This window comes from Chrysemys picta, chromosome 5 (assembly GCF_011386835.1).
Source record: "Chrysemys picta bellii isolate R12L10 chromosome 5, ASM1138683v2, whole genome shotgun sequence".
NCBI classification, from domain to species: Eukaryota; Metazoa; Chordata; order Testudines; family Emydidae; genus Chrysemys; species Chrysemys picta.
In genome coordinates, this window is record NC_088795.1 from 51,715,069 (window position 1) to 51,741,904 (window position 26,836).

Genomic DNA, 26,836 nt, shown 5'->3' on the forward strand with positions numbered 1-26,836 from the left:
AAACTGACACATTTGCAGAAATTACACAGGGAATGATTTAAAATGACTAATAAGGGACCAGATCCTACAATGTGGTGTGTACAGGTGGTCCCCAGCACCATGCAGAGCCCTACTGACTTCATCAGCTTCAGGGCTCCTTCTGTATTTTATATTGCAGATTCTGAGCCATTAAATTTCAGGTTCAGCAAAATCTGTGTGTGTGTGTGTGTGTGTGCGCGCGTGTGTTTGTGTGTATCAAAATTCTCACAAGCAAAGAGGATCAATTAAATGCATTTGTTATTTTCTCAGATTAGGGATAAAGTGGCAAAAGGACTAAGAAATGTCATTGCAACTGCATACTCCCTGATATGGTATTCATCTGTATGTTAACAAAACAGTGACGTTATGCATTTTATCCCATGTCTCTGTATATAGTACAAGCACATTGCTTTTAAATACATAAATGTTTCTCTAGTCATCTAAACTAATTTCTCTCAAAGGCTCCATCTCCCACTGTCTCCATGGTAAATGCATTTTTCTAAACTCCATTTTTTGGTTGTACTAGTTTGACATATTGAGCTCAGTCCTGCTTGCTGAGTGATATCAAGTACCATTGACTTCAGTGAGAGTTGAGGGTGCTCACAACCTCAAGGAAGTACTCTGTATCTTGTAGAATCAAGCCCATTGTGCCTAGTAATGGTTTTAACAGCTTTCTTCCTTCTCTTATGAAAGAGATGGCTGACTTTTGAATTTCCATACCATAGAGCTATGTCCCATTTTTAAAAGGGACTTAGATATCCAAAATTATAGTTAGGCATGTAGGGTACATCTACACGAGGGGTCGGCAACCTCTGGCATGCGGCTCGCCAGGGTAAGCACCCTGGCGGGCCGGGCCAGTTTGTTTACCTGTCGCGTCGGCAGATTCGGCCGATCGCGGCTCCCACTGGCCACAGTTCACCATCCCAGGCCAATGGGGGCAGCGGGAAACGGTGCGGGCGAGGGATGTGCTGGCCGCGGCTTCCCACTGCCCCCATTGGCCTGGGACAGTGAAGCGCAGCCAATGGGAGCCGCGGTCGGCCGCGTGCCAGAGGTTGCCGACCCCTGATCTACACTGTGGTGAAAGACTGCAGCTGGTCAAGGTCAGCTGACTCAAGATCACAGGGCTTAGTCTGTTTGGGCTATAAAATTGTAGTGTAGACTTTCAGGCTCTGAGACCCCACAAGAGGGATGGACATTGCTTATAAATACATAAGAACCTGCCAGAACCTGAATGTCTATGCTGCAAATTTTAGCCCCACAGCCTGAGTCAGCTGACCCTGGTTCTGAGACTCAGAGCCATGAGGTTTGGTGTGTTTATGGCAGTGTAGACCTACCTCCTAGATGCTTTTGAAAATTCCAGTAGGTGCCTATCTGCATCTTTATGCATGTAAATACGTTTAAAAATCTAGTCCCAAAATGCTTAAATTACTTTTGAAGGATTTTAGGCTCCTATGTCACTTATACCCTTTGGAAAAATTTACCCTAAATGAGTATTTTAATTTCTCTGAACACTGTCAAGCTGAAATATTTTTACTGTTAAAAACATTAGGACATTCTGCCTGGGCACAGTTCCCAACAAAATGGGTGATTGATTTATTCCTTCAATTCCACTGTGAAGCAAAAATTTAACACAAATTACTTTCCTGTGTCTTTTTTTTTTTTTTTAATTGTATGAGTGGTTTCTTAGGTTTGGTCCTGGCTCTTCTGTCAGTTTCTTTCCAATCCAAATCTTTTGACTGGGCTAAATACATGATCTCAACAACAGGTTATTTATCATGTTTGGTGGTGGATGCTGTGGTGATTGCCTCCTATTCTTTTCTGACTGTAAAACTGAATTAGAGCCTACACCATGCAAATGTACACAATACACATTGTAATGGCAGCTGGTGGAGACTGCTGCTGTAACCAATTCTAAGTCTTTCTGGTCACAACTTCTGTTTCTTGTCTTCAGTGCTTAGCTTCCTCCCCTCCCCCCCAAAAAATCAGTACCCCAAAGAAAAAGTAAAAAATACCAGCCAGTAGCACCAGCTGGTCCCATTCTAGTTCTCTGTAAACAGATATTCATCCTCCAGGTTTCCTCCCTGCTTATAGTCATGGTCTCTCAAATCTACATCTATGCAGAAAGAATCTACCTACTTTTTGTGAGGAAAGATTCAAACATTTTAGAAAATGGATTCTTGGGATTCTCCTATTCAATATGAGTCTCTCTTAAATATCTAAATAGTCAGCTCCCCCTCTTCCAGCCTCCAATATATAGATCAGTAGTCTTCTTTCTATCTTTCTCAAAGAGGTAGGGGTATAACAAGGGGTGAGTCAACTGTTTACAACTTAGAGGTTTAAAAGATTAGAAATCCTATTCATAAGTGTGTATATATGTCTCCTGACAGCACAGATGCTCTTAATTGTTATGCACATTTTTGTCACAGAAAGGAAATCGCAAGGGTAGCAGCTCTATGAAATATGGTATAAATAGCAGCAACCAAGAGCCTTCTCCCTCCTCCTTTTTTTCTTTTGCTTTTATTGGGTTTCTTCTGTTTTTATAGTACTCCGACAATTTCAATTCGGAGGTCTAAAGTTAAACACCAATATCTATATTCAGAGGTTCTGAGCACCTAGGGTCGCCAACTTTCTGATTGCAGAAAACTGAACACCTTTGCCCTGCCCTTTCTCTGAAGTCCCCCCACATTCCATTCCCCCCACTCTCTCTGTTGCTCACTCCCCCGCACCCTCACTCACTCGCTCATTTTCACTGGGCTGGGATTTGGGGTACAGGCTCTGGGCAGCGTTTACTTGGGGGGGCTCCCAGAAGTGGCCAGCATGTCCCTCCCCCTCATAGGCAGAGGAGTGGCCAGGGGGCTCCGTGTACTGTCCACGGGTGCTGCCCCCGCAGCTCCCATTGGCCGCAGTTCCCAGCCAATGAGAGCTTTGGAGCCAGCACTCAGGGTGGCGCCTGCACCACAGCCCGGGGGAGCGCTCAGAGCCCCCCTGGTTGCCCCAGTGCCTAGGAGCCGGATGCACATGTGGGAGCTGCCTGGAGCTGGCCACTGTGGCCAACCAGACTTTTAGCAGCCCAGTCAGCTATGCTGACCGGAATGCCAAGGTCCCTTTTTGACCAGGAGTTCTGGTTGAAACCCGGACATCTGGGAACCCTATGAGCACCACTGTATGTCAAGCCACTTATGTGCCTAAATATGGATTTAGTTGCTTAACTTTAGGCCTGAAAAATGTGCACTTGAGTTGATCTATTGCTGGGATCTCCATATCCCAGCATAATAAAGGTTCATCTGAGTTTACTGTTTGTTGATACAAGACACTATATCTTCTGATGTGGCCACCTAAATGATGGGCCAAAGGCACTTTGCAGACCCACTATGAGGTTGCTGACAATGACTGATTTGATTTTGCTGCTCCCTGTTATTTAGGGTTACCATATTTCAGCAAGCAAAAAAGAGGATGGGAGGAGCCCCGCCCCCGTCCTGCCCTAGCCCTGCCCCTGCCCCTCCCACTTCCCGCCCCCCTCAGAACCTTCAACCCTCCCCCCGTTCCTTGTCCCCTGACTGCCCCCTCCTGGGACCCCTGCCCCTAACTGACCCCCAGGACTCTACCCCCTACCTAAGCCTCCCTGCCTCTTGTCCCCTGACTGCCCCCTCCTGAGACCCTCCCCCCATTCTAACTGGCCCCCTAGGACCCTACCCCCTACCTGTACCCTGACTGCCCCAAACCTTCTCCACACCCCCAAAAAGCCCCTCCCGAACTCCTGACCCCCCCCCCGTCTCTTGACTGCCCCCTCCAAAATCTCTCTGCCCCTTCTCCTGCCCCCTGGCCCCCTTACCCTGCCGCTCAGAACATGGTGTTGGGCTCTGTGCGGAGCCGGACACGTGGCTGCGCTCCCCAGCGCAACACACAACCCGCCCTGCCCCTGCACAGTGCTGCCGGAGCGGGGCGCCGGGCTGCAGGGTAGGAGGAGCTGCCGAGGCCGATGCAAACGGCCCGGCAGGCCAGCCGGCTCAGAATGCAGGGAGGGAGCGGGGGGGGAGTAGCTCTACAGCTGCTCCGGAGTCCAGCCCGGCAAGCTGCGGGGGAAGGGCTCTGGCTGCCAGAGCCCCATGCGAGCGGCTGACTTTCCTGCAGCCCTTCCAGCCGCGCCTCGCTCTGCATGGGGGGGAAATCCCGGACATTTTTAGTGATTTACAAATTCCCCCCCGGACGCTATTTTTAACACAAAAAGGAGGACATGTCCGGGTAAATCCAGACGAATGGTAACCCTACTGTTATTACTGTTAAAGAAGAGCCTCTGAGTTTCAACTTCCATTTTCCTACAGTTACTGAAACAGCAGCTGAGCCTCATCTTTTCTCCATTTTCCATGATCTCAGTGAATTGGGCCTTTTATTTAAACTGCAGAAATCCTAATATGTACATTTTTGAGCCCTTTGAGACTTCAACACAGCTGTTTTACATCTGGTTTAAGGAGCAGGAGACACTCCGACACACATTAATCACTCTTGGTGTAAATAAGTTTTGCCTAAACCATTTTAGTGCCCAGGGCATTCTGAACTACGGTTCATCTGTGTCCTCATGTTTATAAGTCTGTTTAGCTGCACAAATAGTGTTATGGAATCCACTTTCTCTTCTTCCCTTTGAGAGCTGTGCTGAACTGTGGTATATGTGAACCTTTACAGTTTTGAGTCACTTGACTTTGGTTTTGATGAATTTCAAATTGTTTATTCAGTCCCCAAAGTACAGGGGTTTTTTTCACCCACATTCACATCAGACCTCTGTAAAACATTTGCATGGAATTGACATTAAACCATAAATCAGCCCAAGTTTGTTCATAAGGTTTGTCCTGAGATTTCAGTTTGAAACAAAATCCCCAGACAGGCTAATTTGAATTAATTGTAACAAGTTTTCCATAGTTTTAATCCTTACTTCTCTTTCTCCTCTCTATAGGGCTCAGGCATAGTAGAGATGAAGGGACTCTGAGGGAGGCAGCTGGCTGCAGATCCTGATTCTCAGTTGCCTGACTGCTCTGTTTCTCCGCTCTCCCCCCCCCCGCTTCCTGCGAATCAGCTGTTCACACAGGAAGCCTGGGGCGGAGAAGCAAGCAGCGGTGCGCTCAGGCCCAGGAAGGCAGAGGCGGAGCAGAGGTGGGCTGGGGCGGGGAGTGCAGGGCTGGCTCTAACTTTTTTTGCCGCCACCCCAAGCAAAAAAAAAAGTGAGGGGGCGCGTCTGGAGAAGCGAGGCGCGAGGAGGGGGCGGTGCGGCTGGAAGAGCCAAGGGGGCGGCATGGCACGGCTGGAGGAGCCAAGGGGGGGGCAGCGCGGCCGGAGAAGCGAGGGGGGGATGCAGCATGGCCACAGCGCGGCTGGAGGAGCCATGGGGGGGCGGTGCGGTTGAAGGAGCGAGGGGGGGCACGCAGCATGGCCGCAGTGTGGCCAGAGGAGCCATGGGTGAGGGGGGGCGGCACGGCACGGCCGGAGGCCAAGGGGAAGGCAGTGTGGCCAGAGGAGCAAGGGGGGGCGCAGCAGGCCACATGCAGCCGGAGAAGCCAACGGGGGGGGCCGCGGCACAGCCGGAGGAGCCAGGGAGGGCGCGGCCGGAGGAGCCAAGGGGGAGGGGGGGCGCAGCGGGAGGAGGAGCCAAGGGGGGCGCCTTTTTGTATGTGTTTGCTCCCCCTGCTCTTAGAACCTGGCTATGCCACTGGTGTGATCTCACCAGAGCTATGCACAGTGTCATCCTAGTGCTCTGCTTTACTAATTGCTGCCAGTTATCTCACTGATGGCTTTAATTTTCTGTTCCCTATCACGCTGACCTTTTTCTTGATTGGTGTTTGGGATCAGATTTATTTAAGTTTGGACAACACGAAATTTTGTAATATGAATGCATCATTGTTTTCCACTTAAGCTTAGGACATGAGTAAACTGCAGTCAAACTTCCTGGCTTGTGAAATATTTAGTAGCTAAACTAAGGAAAAATAATACATACAAAATAAACTGTCTCTTTCCTTGGAAAACTTTTCTCACTGATCTGTACAGCAATCACAAATATTTGCAAAGGTAAACATGAAAACAAATGAAAGACTTGGGGAAGATATAAAAAGAACAAATTTGTCAGTTTAAAGGCCTGCATCAAACATCATGCTGTTAGCTGTCTGCATCATGCTTAAAATTTAAAGCAAGGGAACAAAACATTCAGAACATACAGATAGTAAAGAACAAAATAGACTATAAATGGAAGACAGCTGGAGACAGCAATTCTGAAGCTATAATCTTTCTTGAGTATATCTAAAACAGAGTACTCATTTCTCCTCCTTGACACTAACAAAGAGCAACAGTGATTCCCTGAAAATGCAGAACTTGTTTTGAACTTCTGTATGAAGAATTTAGTTCTTAGTGACAATGTGAGAAAGCATTGTGCATTAAGAACCCAGTAGATAGCTGCACTTATTGTTAGAAGACTGGTAGTAAACAAAAGCATATCTGCCTCTGGGAACAAAAGTGAGGGTTTACTACCTGTTTATAACAAGAATAATTAGTCAGGAGCTGTCATCAAAGCACAGCAGTCTTGACAAGATTATAGAAATGGCAAAATTATAATTCAGTTTCAGCATGTGTTTGCCTATGTAAAAGATAGCAAACATGATTCTGATATCCTTTACAGTCACTCTGATTTGAGTAGCATTACTCCTGGTTTATACCAAAATAAATGGATTCAGAGTCCTTGCCTGTGAATTTGAAAACCCAGCAATGTTGGTGGAAATTAGTTGAAAATAGGAACAGTGAGAAGTCCCCTCCCCCAACCTCGGAATCTCAAGATTGCCAAGTACACTTACTGTGGTTCAGCATCATTTGAAAATAAAAAGGGTTGTGGAAACCCGGGCCTAAGTCACAGCCGGCAGCAGCAGGAGGGATATTGGCTGAATACAGAAGAGCAGATTCCATTCCCATAGATATGAAAATAGAAAGCAAACATGAAACTGTGGGTATGCAGATGATATAAGGCAATTCAGCTAACAGAATAGGAGACCCTGATCTTTTAATGTGTGCAAAGAATATATCTATCAGGACGTTCTCTTACATCATCCTCTTGGTATCAGGTTTTTGTTCTCTAGATAATACCTTGTGCTGTATTAGTTACTAAACACTTGTACAAATGTGGTTGGTGTTTTTTGTTGTATCCTTTCATCCATGTGGTGTTACACATTTTCAAAAGAATAGGCACAGGCAGTTCTGCATTTTTGGTTGCTAGAAAATCCTGAATAATCAGTCTCAGGTGAAAGAAAGGTATTAGAAACACTACTTGTTTATGATATTGCTGCTACAACCTTTAAGGATGAGAGGATACAACCCTGTGTATACAGGACATAACCTTTAGGGTTAGATCCTTGACCTCTCCAGCAGTGCAAAGCAGCCCTAAATCTAGATTAACTTGTCCTTTGAGGATTCCCTCTGTGGTATGGAATCCTCAGGTATCATAGCAGTTCCTATGCGACCCCACTTCTGACTTACATGTGCAGGTGTGTGCTCAGTAAAATGCATATGTGGATCTCACATGCCTGTACTCCGTTGATTCTCCATTTTGATATGGTGGGAAGCCTCCATAAGTTAAAGTAGCTTTTGAGCTGTTCTGATTTACATTAGATGTCTGATCCAGCAGTTTGGCCTCAGGATCCACAGCTGCCAAACTGACACAAACACCACCTTTGCTCCCTTTCTCCAATCTTGCCCCAAGCACAGCTCAGCCAGGCTGGAGGATCTTGCCATTGGAGTTCTTCAGAACAGTGGCATGTAATCCAAAACAAAACAGCATCTGCTTTCATTTTCACTATTATAATATATCCATACTTATATCTAAGTCCCTAATGTATGCAAGTCAATATCCACAAACATATAGCTGCAGAAATTCTTCTAACTACTGGGTGATTTTCAGATCCATTGAATTCAAATACCTGTCTTGTTTTTAACCAATAATTTCAATCTAGACCCACATATGTAATGTAGTTTACTGTGTGTGGGGTGGGGGGGGGACGACTTTGTACAAGTGAACATTCATGTATGCACAGTTACTCATTATGTGAGTTCAAATATGACATTATACACAATGGTTTCTCTCAGATTTTGAAGGTGTAATTTAGACAGATTTGAAACTTTTGTCCCAGATCAATTGCTGTTTAGATATGCCACAACATAGCCACTAAACCACAGATGCAGATGTAATGGAAGGTAGGTTTGTGTCTGATATTTTTGGTTTCACTGATACACAATCCACATAGCACAAAGTGCTGCAGACTCTATTTTCTTTTACAATCTAAGCACTTAGGTCATAGCATGATTAGACAGCTTCACATCTGAAGAGGCTCAACTCTATTAGGTTTTTTACCTTACCTACAAGCTGGAACAGTGGTTCTCAAACTTTTGTACTGGTGACTCCTTTCATGTAGCAAGTCTCTGGGTGTGACCCCTCCTTATAAGTTAAAAACACATTTATATATTTTTAACATCATTATACATGATGGAGGCAAAGCAGGGTTTGGGGTGGAGGCTGACAGCTCACGACCCCCCATCTAATAACCTTGCGACCCCCTGAGGGGTCCCGACCCCCAGTTTGAGAACCTCGGAGCTAGAATAACTATTTCCTGAACTCAGTGGTGGATAGTGAGCAAAATAATTGATGGAAATTTTCTCCCTCCCTCCACCTCCGCCCCATGATTGCAAAGCTTGTGTGCTGACCAAGGGTCCTCAAGAGATAAAACAACCACCAATTATCTCATTCAGCTTACACCATAAAGCATAGCAGCTGCAAAAAGTTACAACTCTGATAATTCTACAGAATGCTTTCCTGTCACTATCTGCTCAAATACTGACTGTTCTTTTAGTTTGTCCTTCATTTTGTATAGTAGCTATTCAAATCCTGTAGTTGTTACTATGTCTCACTCTGTCACCACTTGTAGGTTCTCTTCTCCTTTCCAGTTTGGAGACTGTGATGCTCTGTACCTCGGGGGAACACTCTACACCCACATGTTCATCTTTATAAAATGATTGTGTGGTAACCAATGCAAAGTTTGTCATGTTGGATGTCTTTGGAAGGTTCATGATGCACTGAGCATTGTTGTTACAGTAATGTTATAGTAATGTTATAGGTTATAATTGCATGTATATAGTTATGAGGCTGAAAATGTATCCTCATGGCTTAACATAAGCCCAGGCAAAAACTCTCCAAGAGCAGAGAGGCAGTTCACACCTCATCAGAGAAGGTATGGGACAAACCCAGCCCAGCCTCACAGGAACAAAAGACGCTAGCCTAGGCAGCAACAAAATAATATGTTAGGTTCTCCAGTGAGTCACCCCCCTTCCTTTGGTCAGTTTGGAACTGCAATGAGGTAATGCTCACCTGCCTCTGAAAGGCAGGGGAACAAAGCCAAGAGGGAAGAAAGGATATGATAAAAAGGAGAGACATTTGCCATGTTCGCTCTCTCTCTTTTCCTCCTACATCTACAGACACCACACCAAGCAACTGAAGCACTGATCAAAGGGGAGAGCCTGGCTGAAGTGAAACCAGCCAGCCTGTGATGAGAAACATCTAAGTTTGTAAGGACATTGAAAGTGTTAAGATCATCTTAGAATGCGTTTTGCTTTTATTTCATTTGATCAAATCTGACTTGTTATGTTTACATTTTAAGTGATTATAAGTCAATTTTTATAGTTAATAAATCTGTTTGTTTATTCTACCTTGAGCAGTGTGTTTGGTTTGAAGTGTGTCAGAGACTCTCCTTGGGATAACAAGCCTTGTACATATCAATTTCTTTGTTAAATTGACAAAATCCAGCGGGCATAACTGGACACTGCAAGATGGAGGTTCCTAGGGTTGTGTCTGGGACAGGAGACATTGGCCAGTGTCATTTGGTTAGACAATCCAAGGAGAAGTTTACATGCCAGAGGTTGTGTGTGAACAGCCCAGGAGTGAGGGTTCTCACAGCAGAGCAGGGTAAGGCTGGCACCCAGAGTCAAGGGTTGGAGTAACCTAGCAGATCACCGGTCCAGATAACACCAGAGGGGAACATCACAGGGACCCAATGCCTTTACAGTACAGGGGGAGGGAGAAGAAGTTAGCCACATCTTTTCAAATTTAACATCTTTCTGGCATCATGAAGCAGGTACAACTTTGGGTTCCTGTTCAGAAAACCTTGTCACCTCTTCACAGTCAAAAAGAGAATTCTGCTGAGCCTGTAGTTGATTGTTGATCCTAAATGCAGGGACCAAATATCCCTCTTTCTGCCTGCCTGTCTTTGCTTTCAGTTTTTGCTATTTTGGAATATCATTTGTACTCTTTAAGAATTCAATATTTCAGCAGGTAACATCTGTTGATCCTTAGTTTCCCAATAATAAATGAACTCATTGTTAAAATTTGAAGGTGAGGAAGGAGAGCCAATTTACATTTACATCCCACCTCTGCTCCATATGCCACCTGCTGTCAGCTCTGCTTCAACCCTCTGCTCTTTTTGTTCCCCTACCATCTGATTTCTTATCTGAGAGCACTTCTAGTTCTCACTACAAGGACCCAAAAGGTCACTTTTCAGTAAGTGGTATAGTCTGTCACCCTCAAGTTCTACCCGGAACTTGAGAAGCTCCAGCCCTCTTGAGAATTTCAGTCCACCAGGTGTAAACGTTCTCTCATCGGTTGTCTTTGCCACTTCCCCACCTACTGGGGGAAACCAGCTAATCTGGGCTGCTACAAGAAGCAGGCAGAATTCTACCCATTCCTCTCGGGAGTTACTGGGGAGGAGAAGGGGCAGTCAATACTATTATCTCAGGAGATGTGGGTGAGGAGGGAGAAGAAAGCGCTCAGGATGGCCTTGGTCCCTCCTTTCCCATTAGCTGTGAAAAATGGATCAGCCAACTCTGTGGGAGGAGCAGGTGGGCCAGGGCATATAGAATTAATTCGCTTGAATTTAGGGAGAAGCCGGTAGCTCCACACCATCAAACAGCTTACTCCATACATTTGATAGAGTTGGCAACAAACACTCTCACTCTCACGGCAGGCCAGGGAAATTCAGGGCATAGCTGTAAACAAAACTGAGTCTTATGGGTTGAATTCTTTGCTGGTATAAATTGCTGCAGCTTCCCTGACTTTACATTAGCAGAGAATTTGTCCTAGTATGTGCAATGAAAGCAGGCAAAGATTACTGAGAACTTCTCTTTTTTCTTCAGTTGCTGACAACATCTGAGTTGTTAAAACTATAATGCTAATGTTACCTTAAGGTACTTTTATGTGTTTACTACTAAGCACTGCTACTGTGCTTGTATGTGAACAAATTTTGAAATTGAGACCAAAATTAAGTAAACCAGGAACAGAAGAATAAAAAAGTTGGTCCCCTTTGCTATCTACATGTAACTCTAAAGAAAAGAAAGAAATAACAGCAAAACCAAAGTGCCATTAAATACTTCAGGTGTGCAGAAATTGCCGTGCTGGGCCAGATTCTCAAAAAGCAACACTTTCTCCTATTTTTAGTCACAAGCTTCTCTAAATGAATCATTAACATTGAAAGACTAAAATGAACTGAGTTTAAAAAAAAAACCCTAAAATATGCCTAAGGCATTTTTTTAAAATTGGTTATTTTCTTAACTTCCTTTTCTCTAGTATCTGGCATTATGGATGAAATAAATCATCCTAAATTCCAAAATTCTGATAACTAAATAAGTAATAGAGAGAGATGCTACACTAGTACATTCTACTCCTACAGTTTTCATTTGCTGTTCCTCCTAGTTTATGGATCAGTCTGTGGCACTTCATTCCAAAGTTTGATTTTTGGTGAGTGTGTGTGTGTGGGAATGAGCCCTCTGAGAAATAAAACACAATAATAATCTGCTCTGCAGAAGTATTCCATTTTTATTTCATGGTAGTTGCATTATCCCAGGTGATTTCTTGCAAGACATTGTAGCAAGCTTGTAATACACCATTATATGTTAATTTTAAAAGCAAGGTTCTTCTGAGTACTTGATTTTTTTCCCCCTGTAGAATTATATGGATTCTTCTGCTTTCTCCACTTTTAGTTTTTAAACTCTTATTTTGTTACAAAATCAGTTTTATACTGCACAGATAGGTACAGCTCATAAAGCCTTTTTTGAAGCCCAAGGGACAAAATTCAGAGCCAATGCACAATATTTGGAAGAAAGCAGGAGAGAAGGACAAGCTTAGTCAAAAGACAACACATCAAGCAGAACAATGTCCATAGTTGGGTAGTAGTTCAGTATGGAATCAGAAGGATAACTGTAGTCTACAGTAATAAATAAAAACAGTCCCTGAAACTCTTCAGATTTTCTTTGGTGATCTCACTTTCAATAGGTAGGATGGCTGCCAACATCACCCTTTGATATTCAACTTCTTGACTACCTTCAAGGATTACATGCACAACCGGATACCTATACTTCCATGCAGAGTCACTATGGCTGTGCATTCAAATTGTACAACTGCACTTTCAAATTGGCCTATCCATTTGTATGAATAACTGTGGTAACTGCATGTGCAACTGTTAACAAAAATATAGACATGCAATTGTGCATGAGCATGATTAGTGGAATTGGAGTCAGAGGACCCATGTTTCCTGGAGGGACTGTTATTGATGCAACACCAGGGGAATAGGGAATGGAGGGGAGTTAGTCTGGAAGCAATTTAGCCACAGGTAGGGTGACCAGATGTCCCGATTTTATAGGGACAGTCCCGATTTTTGGGTCTTTTTCTTATATAGGATCCTATTACCCCCCACCCTCTTTCCCAATTTTTCACACTTGCTGTCTGGTCACCCTAGCCACAGGGACAATATCAATGTAATCCCCCAGGTTTATTAAAGTGCCACTTGTTCCACTTAACTTGAATTCAGCATCACTCTTTGCAAATGAGACATGGTGATGGGTCTAAGCTGTGAATTCTCTGAAGTGCAACAGCTGGCAGCATGAGCTATGGAACTTGGTCTGAAGTCCCCTAGAGACCAGAATTTTTGTAGGCACAAATGTAGGCCAGCAATCTACTCAGTCAAAAGAGGATTTTGAGCTGTCAGCAGACCTGGCTGTGCAGGAGGATGACAACAGCAGTGCATGTGTTTTTGCTAGTCCATGTGGATGCCCACTTCTTTTCCAATGTGCTTCCATGTCAACTGTCTATTTCCTTGTGCAATACAATTTTTGTGTAGGAAAAAATCATTTTTGATGTGTCAAAACTAAATGTCAGTTTTTGTTTTGTATATGTGATCTCCTTTTTTAAAAAGCACTTGTAAAATACTTTGCCTTTCAAAACAGCCTCTTATGGTGAATGAAATGTTTGTCTTGTTTTGTTTTGTTTTTTCAACAGGACACTTCTGAATGTGTTAGAATATGGTCTAAGTTTAATCTATTGAATAATATCATACAGCTACTTAAGAAGCATGAACAAAAAGGCATATAAGAAATACATATTTTATTTACATTCAAAATTTTAAGTAACCAGATGACAGGTCAAGGATCTGTCAATAGTTTTAAAATCCAGGAGTTTGAGAGTATGTGAGGAAGCTCCATCTTGCTCCTTCTAATCTGATGGAATTTCTGGAAATATTTTTAATTTCTGCTACCATTTGAAACATACAAATAGGCATTCTAGAAACAGAAGTTAATAGTGCAACTGTCTAACTTCATACATACAAGAACTAGTCAATAGCATAAAGGAATCATTAGGTTAGGAATTTCAAAGATCCAAATATGTATAGAAATAGAGGAGGGCATATTATGCCTCAGATTGCAGTATGTTCTCTCTCTCCTTTCTGTATAAGAGAGAAATAGTCTATTACTAGTGGGTAGAGTTGCTCCTTTATCTCAAGTCATAAAGGTCCAAGCTTTTAAATAAAAAAATAAAAATTAATGGAGATATCCTATCTCCTAGAACTGGAAGGGACCTTGAAAGGTCATCAAGTCCAGCCCCCTACCTTCAGTAGCAGGACCAAGTACTGATTTTGCCCCAGATCCCTAAATGGCCCCCCTCAAGGATTGAACTCACAACCCTGGATTTAGCAGGCCAATGCTCAAACCACTGAATGTTGTAGATTCAGTCTTTACTTATGACATACAGGATGATGGGGGGAGAATTCATTACACTTGTGACTATAAGTAAATATATATATCTCCAATTTTATCATATATTGTGTTGATTCTGTTACTTCCTGCTATTTTCAATACACTCCTCTCCAACACATTCTTACATGTTACACAAGGCAAATGAAAGAGATCAAAAAGGAATAAGAGAAGTATTAAGAATTCTCTAATACTCTGCAAAGGTTTAGTCAGTATTGGACCTTTTATCCTGTTCCATTCAATGTTTTTCCAGGTCCATTAAATTGCAGAACTTTCAAACGATTGAAAGCCAAGACTCTTAAAGCAGATTTCAGTTATGACCACAAATCTCGCTGTCAGTGAAGTTAAAAGAGGGGGATAAATTCATGGCTAATTCAAAAACATGCCTAGAATGTGTGGGCCATTTATGGCTAATCTTTTCATCTGACAGTTGCACCAGACATAAAGGACAAATCACATTTTTGTGCCTGTTACTAATGGACAATCTGTCAGCTGTCTAAATGCATCAGTTGACCAGGTACCGTATTCTCTTCACACCTGGATGTATTAAACAAGGAGTTCAGGAAGTTTTGTCGCTTCATTCAATCAGATTTGAGCCCCAGCATAATACATTCCAAGCATAAACTATAAACTGCTGTAACACATGGGAAAATTAAATTTGGAACATAATATTTTAACCCATATCTTACCTTTTTCTAAACAAATTCTTCTGTTTGATGTTTCTCATGTGTGTATTCTTTTCCCATTTAAGCTTTGAGTTTGTATGTTTTTCTCCAGGGACTTGTCACATTGCAGGTTTCACCTTCATGATGTCAAATACCAACAAGATTTGCACAGTGTACAACAATACACAATGGGTGCAGGAATCTCAATCCACATTGTGAACACATTACCACACTGGGTACACATGCTCAACTAGATCTGGGCGGAAAACTTCAAATATTTTGAAGGAGGAAAATGCTGAAAAAAGTGTTTTGTGAATTGTTTTGTGAGTCCTCCTTTTTCAAAGCAGCGCTACCTCTAATCCAATCCCTGTATATCTTGACTTTGTGCCATAATGTATAAAGGAAAATAAAGGGGATGATAGAGGATGACAGAGGCTGTCTCCCTGCATCCAAATGAGCTCCCCGAATTCATGTGTACAGCACCCATTTTTGAAAGAAAAATAGGCACCTCTCCACACTTCCTGGAGTAACTGTAGTTTATGCAATGAAGTAACCAGGGCTACCACTTACTCAGATTTCTCCCATAGTCACATATGAATGAGCCCTATTCTTAGCTAATGTAGGGTCTGGCTATCTGTTCATTCATCCTAACATTTTCATTGCATTTTTTGACGGCCACTGTGCAGTGAACAGCGGTTTTTAATGACCCAACCACAATAGTACCCTGGTCCAATTTCTTGACTGGCTTCTATTAATTTAGAGCCCATAAATGTATGACTGTTTCAAATTATCCTGCTAAATATGCATTATCTTACAATTAAACAGTGAATTTCATATACTACTATGCTGAGCATTGACTTAGTTTTGTCAGTTCTTTCTAAAGCTCTTCAGGCTTCCCTATTTTTAACTGACCTAAATAATTGTGCTGTAGGCAAATTTTGCCCATTCACAACCTGCCTGTGTTTTGGGCTGTGGTTTCACTAGAGAACATCCTGCATTTACACTTCACTTTTTCACTCACTAAACCAGGCATAAGCAAGTTGTCCTTCAGTGAATGTCTTTGACGGAGAAGAAAAGCCACAGGGAAAGTGTGTGAATGATCTGTCTCCTGTATGCAGCATGCAGTTAAATATTGCCAAGTGGTATTGTACAGCCTGTACCCTTTAGTCTTTTGTGATACTATCAATATCTTCTGTAAGATGCTAAAATGTAGAAGCATTGGAGGACTTAATCTGAAACAGGTTCTGGTTGGCCATGTCACAGGTGAAACTAGGTTGATCTGATGCAAGTGCAGATCACATTTGATTTCACCCCACCACAGTTGGCTTTCTCCCTCTTTATCTGTCTTTGTTTTCTGACTAAGCATTTATACCCCATTTACCACAATAGTATCTAAGTGCCTAACAAAATTATCATCACTACACTATAGATGTCCACACAGGGTCTAGTGTCTCTGCCTACTTCCCTTGAGGCAGCAGGAGGGAATTTCTTTTACTCCTTCTCCTCCTTCTCCCTTTCCCCCCTTCATTGTTGTTTGTATTGTGTCCGTGGGAAAGCTAAGTTGAAGACATGAGTTTTACACTCTGTTCTGAAAGCGGTGAGATTTGTGGCCATTCTTGCCTCCTTCAAAAGTGAGTTCCATGGACTTGGGCAGGTTGCTGAGAACAGGGCCGGCTCTAGGCACCAGCAAAACAAGCAGGTGCTTGGGGCGGCACATTTGCAGGGGGCAGCATTCGGGCCATCCTTTTATTTTTTTATTTTTTAAACTCACTTCCTCCCCTCTCACAACCCTGCAAAAGCGGAGCCACGGAGCAGCTGGGGATCCAGCATGGGAGCTGAGAACCCATAGGACCCTGGGAGCTGTAGTTCCTTGCCTAGCTCCCTGCCTATAGAGCCAGCCCTGGAGCAGGGAAAGAACTACATTTCCCAGCAATCTCTTGGCAGCTATCAACAAGAAAGGGAGAGGTAGGGAGTGAGGTAGCTGAGCCATGCTGCAGCTTGCTGTGAGTCGAAAGGGGTGGTACTGTGAATGGGGATCAAGTGTGCCCAAGGAATAGAATGCTTTGCCCCATATATCCCCTTCAGAAGACTTTCCCAGACTGGATTCGGAATACAGGTGTGAGCTCACCTTGCAGCCCGCAAAGAAGGAATTGGGTGGACTAAATGGACAGTGCCCCTCTCTATCTGAAGCCTAGCAAGGGAGGTATGTGGATCCCACTAGAATTTAAAATGAAAAGTAAGGGAGGGGAGGCTCTGGACCTGGGCAGCTTTAGATACCGTACCAGGCACTTAGGAGGATTTCCAGTTCTGAGCCATGGACACAGAAAGTGACTTTTCCTTTCCAGATTTAGCTAATATTCAGAAAGGGAATCTAGCACCTGCCTTCAAAATTCAGGAGTGCTCAAGCTCAGTTCAGGCAGCTGTTACTTCATTTCTCCCAAATCAAATATACTGATCCACTGTAACTTGCTGTAGAAAAAGTAGGATAAAATTGAGCAAGAAATGCTTCCCAGTAGTTTTTAGGACTGGAATTGCTATTTTCAACAGCCATTGCCATTTTTTTTTTAGTTTTAGTTGTTTAAAAGGAAGACAGTGATATTGCATTGGCAAATTCCCCATAGAAAGAAAGAGTGGAACAAAAGAATAGTAAAGGCACCTCAACTTTTCCTCATTTATGGAGGGCAGTTTTATAATATACATCCAGATATCCTCCAATCACACAAGCTGAAAATTGTTCCACTTTACTGCAGTTCTGAAACCATACGGGAACCAATCCTGTCGGTGTTCTGTGCACATCCAAAATTCCTGCTGAATGACCTGCCCTGGGAGCGAGTTACCAGTGACCCAGGGCTGGGACAGCAGGAGGGTGCAGGTTGGGGGGATAGCCCAGGGCTGAGGCGGCAGGGGGGTGGGGGGAGGGTGCTGGTGGGGGGGGAAAGCGGGGAGCCCAGCACTGGGGCGGCAGGGGGTGTGGGTGGGAGAACCCAGGGCCGGGGCAGCAGGGGAGTGCGGGGGGGGGGAGGGGGAGCCTAGGGCTGGGGGGCAGCCAAATTTTTTTTTCCTTGGGGCAGCAAAAGACTTAGAGCTGGCCCTGGCTGAGAAAGCTCTGTCTCCCGCTCTCACAAGGTTCACCCTTGAGGTTGACATCTTCATAGATCCTGGAAAAACGTAGCTGTCTAGAAAGATTGTCATTGTGGAGACAGAGGCCATTTCTTCCCCTTCCCAGAATCTGAAGCACTCCAAATATCTATCCTTCCTTGACCTTTCTATCTCCCTCATCTCTTCCCCCTCGTACAAGCATGAGCAACACCAGGGCCGGTGCAAGGATATTTTGCGCCCTAGGCGAAACTTCCACCTTGTGCCCCTCCTCCTTCTCGCCTCCCCCCGAGCATCGCTTATTATAAACTTTCAAAAATGAATACTGCATAATGTGGCATTGTTCATTAGAATTAATACATGTTCGGCTTGAAAATTTATTAATTTCATTATTTAGTCTGCATGTTTAATAAAAATGAATGGCCTTGGGTCTCCTGCACAAGACTAGAGTCCCTCCTGCCTCTCCCCCCCGACCCCATGGATCTGGAAAGGGCTGTTTTGGGGATCAGAACACAGAGCTGGGAGTCGGGATCTGGCTTCTATTCTCCACCCTGGCACCAACTCATTGGATGACTTCAGGCAAGTTACTTCCCCGTTCTGGGCTTCAGCTCCCCCCAGTGCTAAAGTGTGAAATAGTTCCTTGCAATGCAGGTGGAGGAGGGTGTCTGAAGGCCTGTCTTCCCCACAGGTGTGAGGCATCATGACCATCCTGGTTGCTTTACTCTGCCCCACACCAATCGCTGCTGAAGCCCCTTACTCAGAGAGCTCTGGCCCAGGGCAGAGGCATCAGTGTCATTCTGGGCCTGATTTTCAGAGATGCTGAGCACCTGCAGTATCCCCGATGTCTGTGGTTAACTCCAGGGTTCTCAGTACTTCTGAAACTCAGGGCAATTTATTTTGAATGCTGGGCCAGGACTGAGCCTGCAAAGGCAGGTCCATATACACCCCTCAATCCACAGCAGATTTCCTATCAATAACAATACAAGCCATCAGGAGAATGATGAGGGGCAGTTGGCCCAATGCTGGGAGTGGGGAGGATATGGCCCTAATGTGGTCACTAAACTTCTACCTAGTAAACTTACTGGTGCTTCTGCTGTCATTTGGTGGGAGAACAAAAATCTCTTGGGTGCTGCAGCCTGCCCAGAGTTCAGCTGCACTTGAGTTGCTAGTACACTTGCAGTGGTTGTGCACCACGCAACTGGTCACCCATGTACCATGAAAATCTGGCTCTGACGGTGTCGTAATTAGACTTAACAGTTACTGCCGCATTTCCTAGAGCTGTTGTCCCAGGCTGGCTGCAGACTCAGGCAGACAAAACTGTGTTGGCTAGACGCCTATCACCTTTGGAAGATTTTCCTTGTAACCATAAGGGCTCGAGACAGCTGTGTTTCTTCACTGAAAACCTGCAATGTGCTGCCCCTGAATCCCAGATTAATACCTTGTGTGGGCAGGTGCAGAGCTCAGGGCTTGAAGGCCTCTGGTCTAATGGTCTGAGCTAGCGCAGAACTAGGAGCTTCGATCTCCTGTGTTCAAAGCAGGATTCTGACAATGACTCCCCAGGTGACCTTGGGCAAGTCACATCCCTATTCTCTGCCTCAGTTTCCCCCCAAATGGGGCTCTATTTACCTGCTTCACAGGGCTGCAGGGATGGATGGGGATGAAGCCTTGGAAGGTGGCACGTGCTGAGGACGGTTACACTTTTGCAGCTCTTTAGCCCTGTATCCTCTGGCAGGGCTATGATCCACCCCTGCAGGTGGACTGGTGGCCACGGTCTCCTCTTCCTTTCCCGCACCCCTGCCCTCCCTCCCACCACTGCACTGCTGTCAATACGGCCAGCTGCAGGCGGGCTGATGTCATCTGCTCTGATCTGCAGCGAGCAGCCCTTGGGCAGCAGACGATGCTGTGGCAGGGGGTCTGGGACTACCAGAGCCGGAGGGAGCAGGCTAGGGAGCGATGTGGCAGCCCGGGGGCTCGGGGAGGAGGCGGCTCCGGGCTGGCGGAGGCGGGGTGGGCAGTGATGTGGGGCACAGCGGAGGGAGGTGGCGGGGCCCATGGTTGCAGAGGATGCCCGCAGAGATAGGTGCTAACGTGGCTGCGAGCGGCCCATCCTCCCGCTGGGAGGATGGGCCGCTCGCCCATCCCATCACCTATTTTTTACAGCAATAGTGTAAAAAAAAATTGGGGGGCACCGCTTTTTGGCGCCCCCAAATCTTGGCACCCTAGGCTGCCGCCTAGTTTGCCTAGTGGTTACACCTGCCCTGATCAACACCAAGAAAAATATTGACTGGATGAGAAGGGTATATAGAATTAATTATCTTTTGTTTATGGTTGCTGTATGAAAACATGCAAATACTGATATCAGTAGACTTCTTTTTTTAATGAAAAATATTTGCAGCAAATTTAGTCCATTTGTGCATGAACAGAACCTGATTTCCTTTGAAACACTTCCTTGATTGTAAGCAATTGCTGGATAGTTTGGATGAATAATTTTCTGCCTATGGATATTTTGTCCAGTGTTCACTTGAACTATTTGCTATTTTTATTAGTCACATAGTATTGTTTCTGCTTCCTGATTGAGTGACAGAAGCTTTTTAAACAGAATAGTGAAAAGCCCATGTTTACTCTCAAATTTTAGATATTTGTGCTAAAATCCATGCATCTTTTATGAGAAGTGAAAAATGCCATGAATACTTGAGAGCTGACTAAATCCTTCTGCATTATGAATAATATGACTCCATAGTTCAGTTACCCAACCTCAGTGCAAGACTTTTGGCACTATTGTAACACAGAAATTTATAGCAACAATCGTGCGTTTGCAAAATCAGTCCACCTGGTAAAAGTTTAACAAAGCTGCGTTTGAGGCCATTTGTTCTCCAGGAAATTGGACAATTTTCCTCTACCCCATCAAAATTCTTACACATCTGATCAACGTACCCTCCTAACACTACCCCTGCTAACAAGCTTCAGAAAAAAATAAGCTTAAGGCCACCCTGTGAGGCCGAGAAGTGCTATTGTCTCCATTTTATAGATGGGGACAGAGGCACAAAAAGACCAAAGACAAGACTCACAAAGGAATTTAACCACGGTGATGCTGAGCATCATCCTACTTAACTGTTAGGGGCCCAGAAAAACATAGTGATTCGCAAAACCTGAGTTCCATATGTAGTCTCCCTTAACAATGGAAGTGGAAAGACAGGTGTCTCAGATTCAAGAAAGCCACATGCTAGGTGGTCCCTCACCTAAATTAGCCAACAGGAGGGGCCAACCTGAGGAGTGTGCTAAGCCCCTTCCTTTTCTTGGAGCTAGACACCTAAGTCTGGGCTTACAGGTAGGCACTTCCCTCTGTCTCAAAATCTCAGCTGCAAACCCTCTCTTGGCATTAGGTGCCTACGATCTTAAAACAAGGCTAGGTGAGTAGGAAGATGAGTTCCCTCATAATCTTCAGCCCAGTGGTTAGGGTACTCACCTAAAATATGGAAGGGCCCTGGCTCGAGTCCTTCCTCCACCTGATGAGGAGAAGAGTTTTAAACAGGGCACCCTTTAAAGCTGTTCCACTGTGAATTAAGTAATGAAAGAACCCATTGGGCCAGAGAGAGACAGCAAACAAGCATGAGACTGATGTTGTAGCACACTCACTAGGGAGTTTGGAGACACAAACTCCAGTTCCCTGCTCCAATGACTTTTTAAAAAATGTTTGTCTGCAATGGAACAGTTATAAGGGAGGTCCTCCTCCCTCTCCCACCCCTCTGGCCATTTTGTGTAAGTTTGCCAACAGGGGCCTGATTCAGTAAGCGTGCTCACAGCTCACCCAGCAGATCGGGCCCCCCAGGCAAGTTAGGTGTGTAAACACCTATTTTTTCCTAGTTTGTGCATCTCACTGGGCCTTAAGTGTCCAGACGCCTTGTGTGGGGCTGCAGTGCACATGCTCAGAGGCAGCAGCATAGGTGCCTAGGGAACTTTTACTGCAGGAATTTTGGTTTAAACAGTTGCAAGCTTCAGCAGCAGCTGAGCAAGGGGGTTGTGAATCCCAGAGCAGCCTCATTCTGGGATTTAGGCACTTAAATCCTTTTGCAAAGCTAGCTACAAGTGACTTTTTCAAGGTGATACAGGCAGTCTGTCATGGAGACAGGAATTGCACCCCACTTTCCCACATCTCAAGTGAGTATCCTAACTATTGGACATGCCTTCCTTTTTATTCAGGCTTGCTCAGATTTAGCTGAACGGAGCCTCATCTGAGATTGTTCACATGGCTTAGAAGCTAATAAGCTCAGTTTTGGATAAGGAGTCTTGTTACCTCAAAAGTGCTGTACCTTTCCCCCATCACTTGTAGTCATTCAACAGACAGTTTATGGAAACAAATATCAATATGCAAGTTGTTTACAAACTGTACACTTAAACTATACCCTATTTGTAGGGTGTGATCTGTCACTAAGGTCACATGGTATTATTTCTGTTCCTTGACTGGGTGACTGAAACTCTTAAAATTAGAGAATAGCAAATATTGAAAGACAATTAGTGAATACCAAATGTTCTTGTAAATGAATGTATATTTTTATCTGCATACAAACATGAGTGTTTGTCTGAAGAAAAGCCATTCTCCAAAGAGTTGTGAGAACAAAAATCCAGTTCAGATGAATGTTCACGATTACCAGTTAAAATAGGGCACAAACATGGTTGAACCAAAGTGCTTCAGAATTGGAATAGAAGTGCAGTATGCATGAGTCTTCCAGAACTTCCTGGTTTCATCTGGCTTGGGAATCCCATGAGAAGCCACTTGCTAATAGCATTTCAATATTTTTGGCCAAAAAAATTAGTAATACATTTTAAACATTAATCTAGCTGTTTTTGAAAACTCAAAAAAGACTGAGTTTAGTTCAGTTTTTAAGCACAAGTTCAGGTTATTTTTCCCACTGGTTCACCCATATATATTTTCCCCAACAGGATCCATATTAAACTCGTCACCTAATTCCTGATTCATCATGATGCTAAAGCATGTGCCTCACATTAGGCTTGTGAACAGTCTCCATTGAAGTCAAAGGGGCATTCATGTGCTTAAAGTTAAGCATGTGCTTAAGTTCCTTCCTGAATCAGGGCCTGGTAAAACAAACCCAACAGCATATATAAGATCTACTTAGCATAAGACTTTCACAACTTTAATAGATCTGTGTTTCACTGAATTCCACTTTAAATTGATGGGTAGGACGAGGGAAAGAGAAAACTCACTTCTTCTAAAGTATTGTGTTTGGTGCAACTTTTTCTAGGGTTACCATATTTTAAGGGTCCAAAAAGAGGACACTCCAGAGGCCCCGGCCGCGCCCCAACTCCGCCCCTTCCCTGCCCAGCCCCGCCCCAACTCCGCTTTCTAATTTACTATTTGAGAACTAAGGTTTACCTCAGTGCATGTGTACTTATTTACAACAATAGTGAATATGACCCTGAAAGGATACAAATTTGTATCTTAAGGTTAGCAGATAATCTATAAAACATATAGAATTATTTCTCTTTCAGAGTATTTATTTCTATTTTAAGTTTTTATTTCATGTTTTATATTGCAAGCTGTTATGCAAAAATAAACCAAAAAATGACATTTCCAGCTTCAGTCACGCAGATATATTTTTGCTTTTGTTTTTAAAGCAATTTGTAAAGTGTTTTAACTGCTGCCTAATTTAGTAAATGTTTAGCTTAGCAAAATGAAAAAGAAACCAAAGATTATTGTAGAGAAGACAGAAGAATATTGCGTGTTGCCAGACTGTTGATCCTATGCTATTTTGTAATTTATGGCTTTTACCTTTTATAAACTTAAAAAAAAAAAACACCTAAAAAATGAAGGCAACTAGCAACCTCGGCAGTTGGTTTGCTTTAAATGGAGCATTCCATTTCATAGAAATTTGATACAGTACTAAAGCAAAACAATGGTGTTTCTATTTTCTGCCATGTAGATTTTTTTAACGTATACCAGAGCTGTCATATGAGCAGCCTGTTTGCCTGCTCTACAAGAGGTTTTATGTTCCAAAAGGCCCCTGCTCTCTAATAGTGAAAATAAATCAATTTCATCTGCTGGTAGTCTGATTTCTAGGTGGTTGGGCTTTTTTTCCCTTCCTTTGTGGGCCCCTTTCCACAATGCCATATGGCAGCTGAGAGCAGGCTAGGGCAATGATCTGCATTTTCAGCTTCAACAAAAGATTCAGCAGTGTCAAAGAGGCTCATGAATGCATGAGACACATTCATGTACAGAGAAGTGCCTCCAGCCCTGTCAGGAAGGACTAAAGAGAAGGCTGATAGACCTGACACTGCTTTAGAGTAAAGAAAGGCAGCAGTTCTCTCTGTGGCTCATCATGCTCCCATCCGCCTCCCCCCTCTTTCTTCCCCTCCCTCCCTTTGGTTCCATGCCAAAATCCCATTAGGTCTATTAATGACATGTGGTTTGAAGTAAAAGCGTGTGGCAGAACAAGAAAGGCACAAGATCGACCATCTTATCTATTCGTTTTTGATACGTGTATCACGAGATAGAAGTATATCAACAGGCGTTGTGTCAGCCATGCTTTAGCAGCTTGGCTATGTGAACAGCAAAGAGAAAAAGGCACAGGGCACTGTGATTGGTTTCTCAGCTGTTCCAATTCATCTCCTTAATTCTTAACCCATGAACAGATGAAATACCTTTTTCTTTAAACTAGCAAAGTCTTCAAAACTCATTTTGAATTGCAACTTAAGGTTTATTTTCCCCCCAGAGGTCTGTTCAGTACAGTCCATTGGTTGGTAAAAATAATGTACTGTACATTATTCGGGCACTTTCCTAAGGACTGTCTTAGTTAAACAACAAAAACTTAAAAAAAAAAAAAAAGTATGAGAGCATTCTAAAGTAATGGTTCAAAACACCAGAGGTTACAGTAGAGTAAAGCACTATGTGGTGGTGCTGCTGCTTTAGAGTATTCTTTTATTGTAGTATCAAGGTGGGCTGCTTGCAACAAATGTTGGTATATTTCTTAGCTCTCGTAGTTAAGCTACTTATACACTGTACATTTGACTATATTATAAAACATACTGTTTGCAAAACAAATATTAGTATTCTCAAAAAAGAAAAAAGAAAAACTATTTTAATGTAAAAGATTATCTCGTTTTGGAAGGAACAAAGATGCAAATATTTTCGACATCAAGGCAACACCTAATATTGTTACAAAGTTTTAGAGGTGTAAAAAGTGTGGTAATAGTGGATGGCTATACAACATGCTGTTTTATTCCTTGTGTCTCAGATGAGAGCTGCTGTTTTGTTCACTACAAGGCAAGATACAGTTAAACTTTATATTTTTAAAAAGGCAGCTAGATTTTTTACAAGCTCAATGCTATTTTAAAAAATAATATTAATAATTTAAAAACTTCAGTAAGAAGGTTAAAAAAGCACCTGAATCCACTCCAGTATTATAAGCTGAATGTTCTTTCAACATCTGTACATACATTTATGTCTAATCTCAAATAACTCAGCACATAGCTAATGAATTCAAGTTGTCTCAAGGGCAAAAACATGAAGTTGAATGTTTCTGTTGGATTTAGCTGAGCTGAAAGAGTGGCTCGGTTTGTTGGTCATGGCAACCACTCTTAAAACCCTCAGCTGTCAATTTGAGCAGAACTACAACAGAACAATTCAGCTATTCAACTTTTCCCTTTCTCTTCAGGAACATCTGTTTACATGGCCTATGTCCACTCAACAGGGTGTGGACATTTTATCAGCTACGCAGCAGTGGAGAGCAGCTTTTGGGGCCCAGAAGCCTTTGTCTTTTATGATCTTTAACTTTCATTTTACACACAAGTTTGGGGATTAACTATGGTATAAGATTTTATGCAGTCCATCTTTTGAACTTTTTTTTTAAAGTCAAGCTATAGTCAGACTAAGTGTAATATGCCAAGACAGTCTATAGCAAATTAAAATGTACCAAAGCCCTTAGTCTTAAGATGTTTAATGGTTTGTTCAGACAGTCCAAGTACTCACTGTGGTTTGGAATGTAGTCATGTCTTCTTTTTCCTTCGCCAGTTGGCCACATCCCATTACCTTGAGTTTTCTCTTACTTGTGTGCAGCAGTGACACATTCATTGCTGCCTACTTTGCTTTATATATTACAGGGCTGCAAAGTAGCACATTTTGCGGAGTGTCGTGTGTCTGTTTTTCCAGAACTTGCAGAGTAAATTTTGCTGTTTTCCTCCATGACACTGAACAGGATCATTGAGCCCTATTAGTCAGTGTGGGGGAGGGAAGGCAGGGGAGAATGTGGAATGCAGGCAAAGTTTATCTAAAAGAGGCCTAAGGAAGTCAATAGAAAGACAATGCATTGATCTACCTCGGGCTTTTTTCAATAGCTTTTCTCAACATAGCATATGAATGCTCAAACAATGGCAAGTTTTTGACAATTTGGTTCAATAGTATTCTTTTCTAACATATAAAATTCCAAATCTATCAGTGTCAAAATTATAAAATATATTTCTTCTGGACTTCACATTTTCAGTACTGGCAAAACAAAAGCAAAATGTCACTTCAAACTTTGTAGCATAGAACTACTTTCATTTTGATGAGATATTGTGTTTTGAAGAGTAGTGGTCTCCTATGACTTCAAAAAGACAAAATACATTAAAGTCAAAGAACCAAGTGTGAGTCTCTTTATCTGGGCTCGGAGGCACACTCCGAGCTGCAGTGTAGACATACCCAAGTGACCTTAACTTTTAACTGATAATCTTGGGACTGATGATCCCATGCAGTTACACTGCTTGGACCTTTTTGTATTTTCCGCAATGTCTCAATCTTCATGTCTAGTCCCACAGGGTAAAATACTTCCTGCAAAGCGTAGCAGAATAGCATGAAATATCTAACTTTCTTCTCATTGTTTGCATTAGCTGAGCTAGAGTAAGGTCTTAGCGTGAAGTGACTTGAAAGAGGGGTTCATCACCTGGACTAATAACTGCTTGATCGGAGCTAT

General features: G+C 43.3%; 1 long non-coding RNA gene across 1 annotated transcript in view; it reads right to left on the reverse strand.

Annotated features, from left to right (window-relative positions):
• Positions 1–26,088, reverse strand: part of LOC122173718 (uncharacterized) — a 42,141-nt gene extending 16,053 nt beyond the window's left edge. The window contains exon 1 of the long non-coding RNA XR_006174445.2: positions 25,858–26,088. This is a non-coding gene — a long non-coding RNA (uncharacterized LOC122173718). The remainder of the gene's footprint in view (positions 1–25,857) is intronic.
• Between the last annotated feature and the right edge of the window lie 748 nt (positions 26,089–26,836).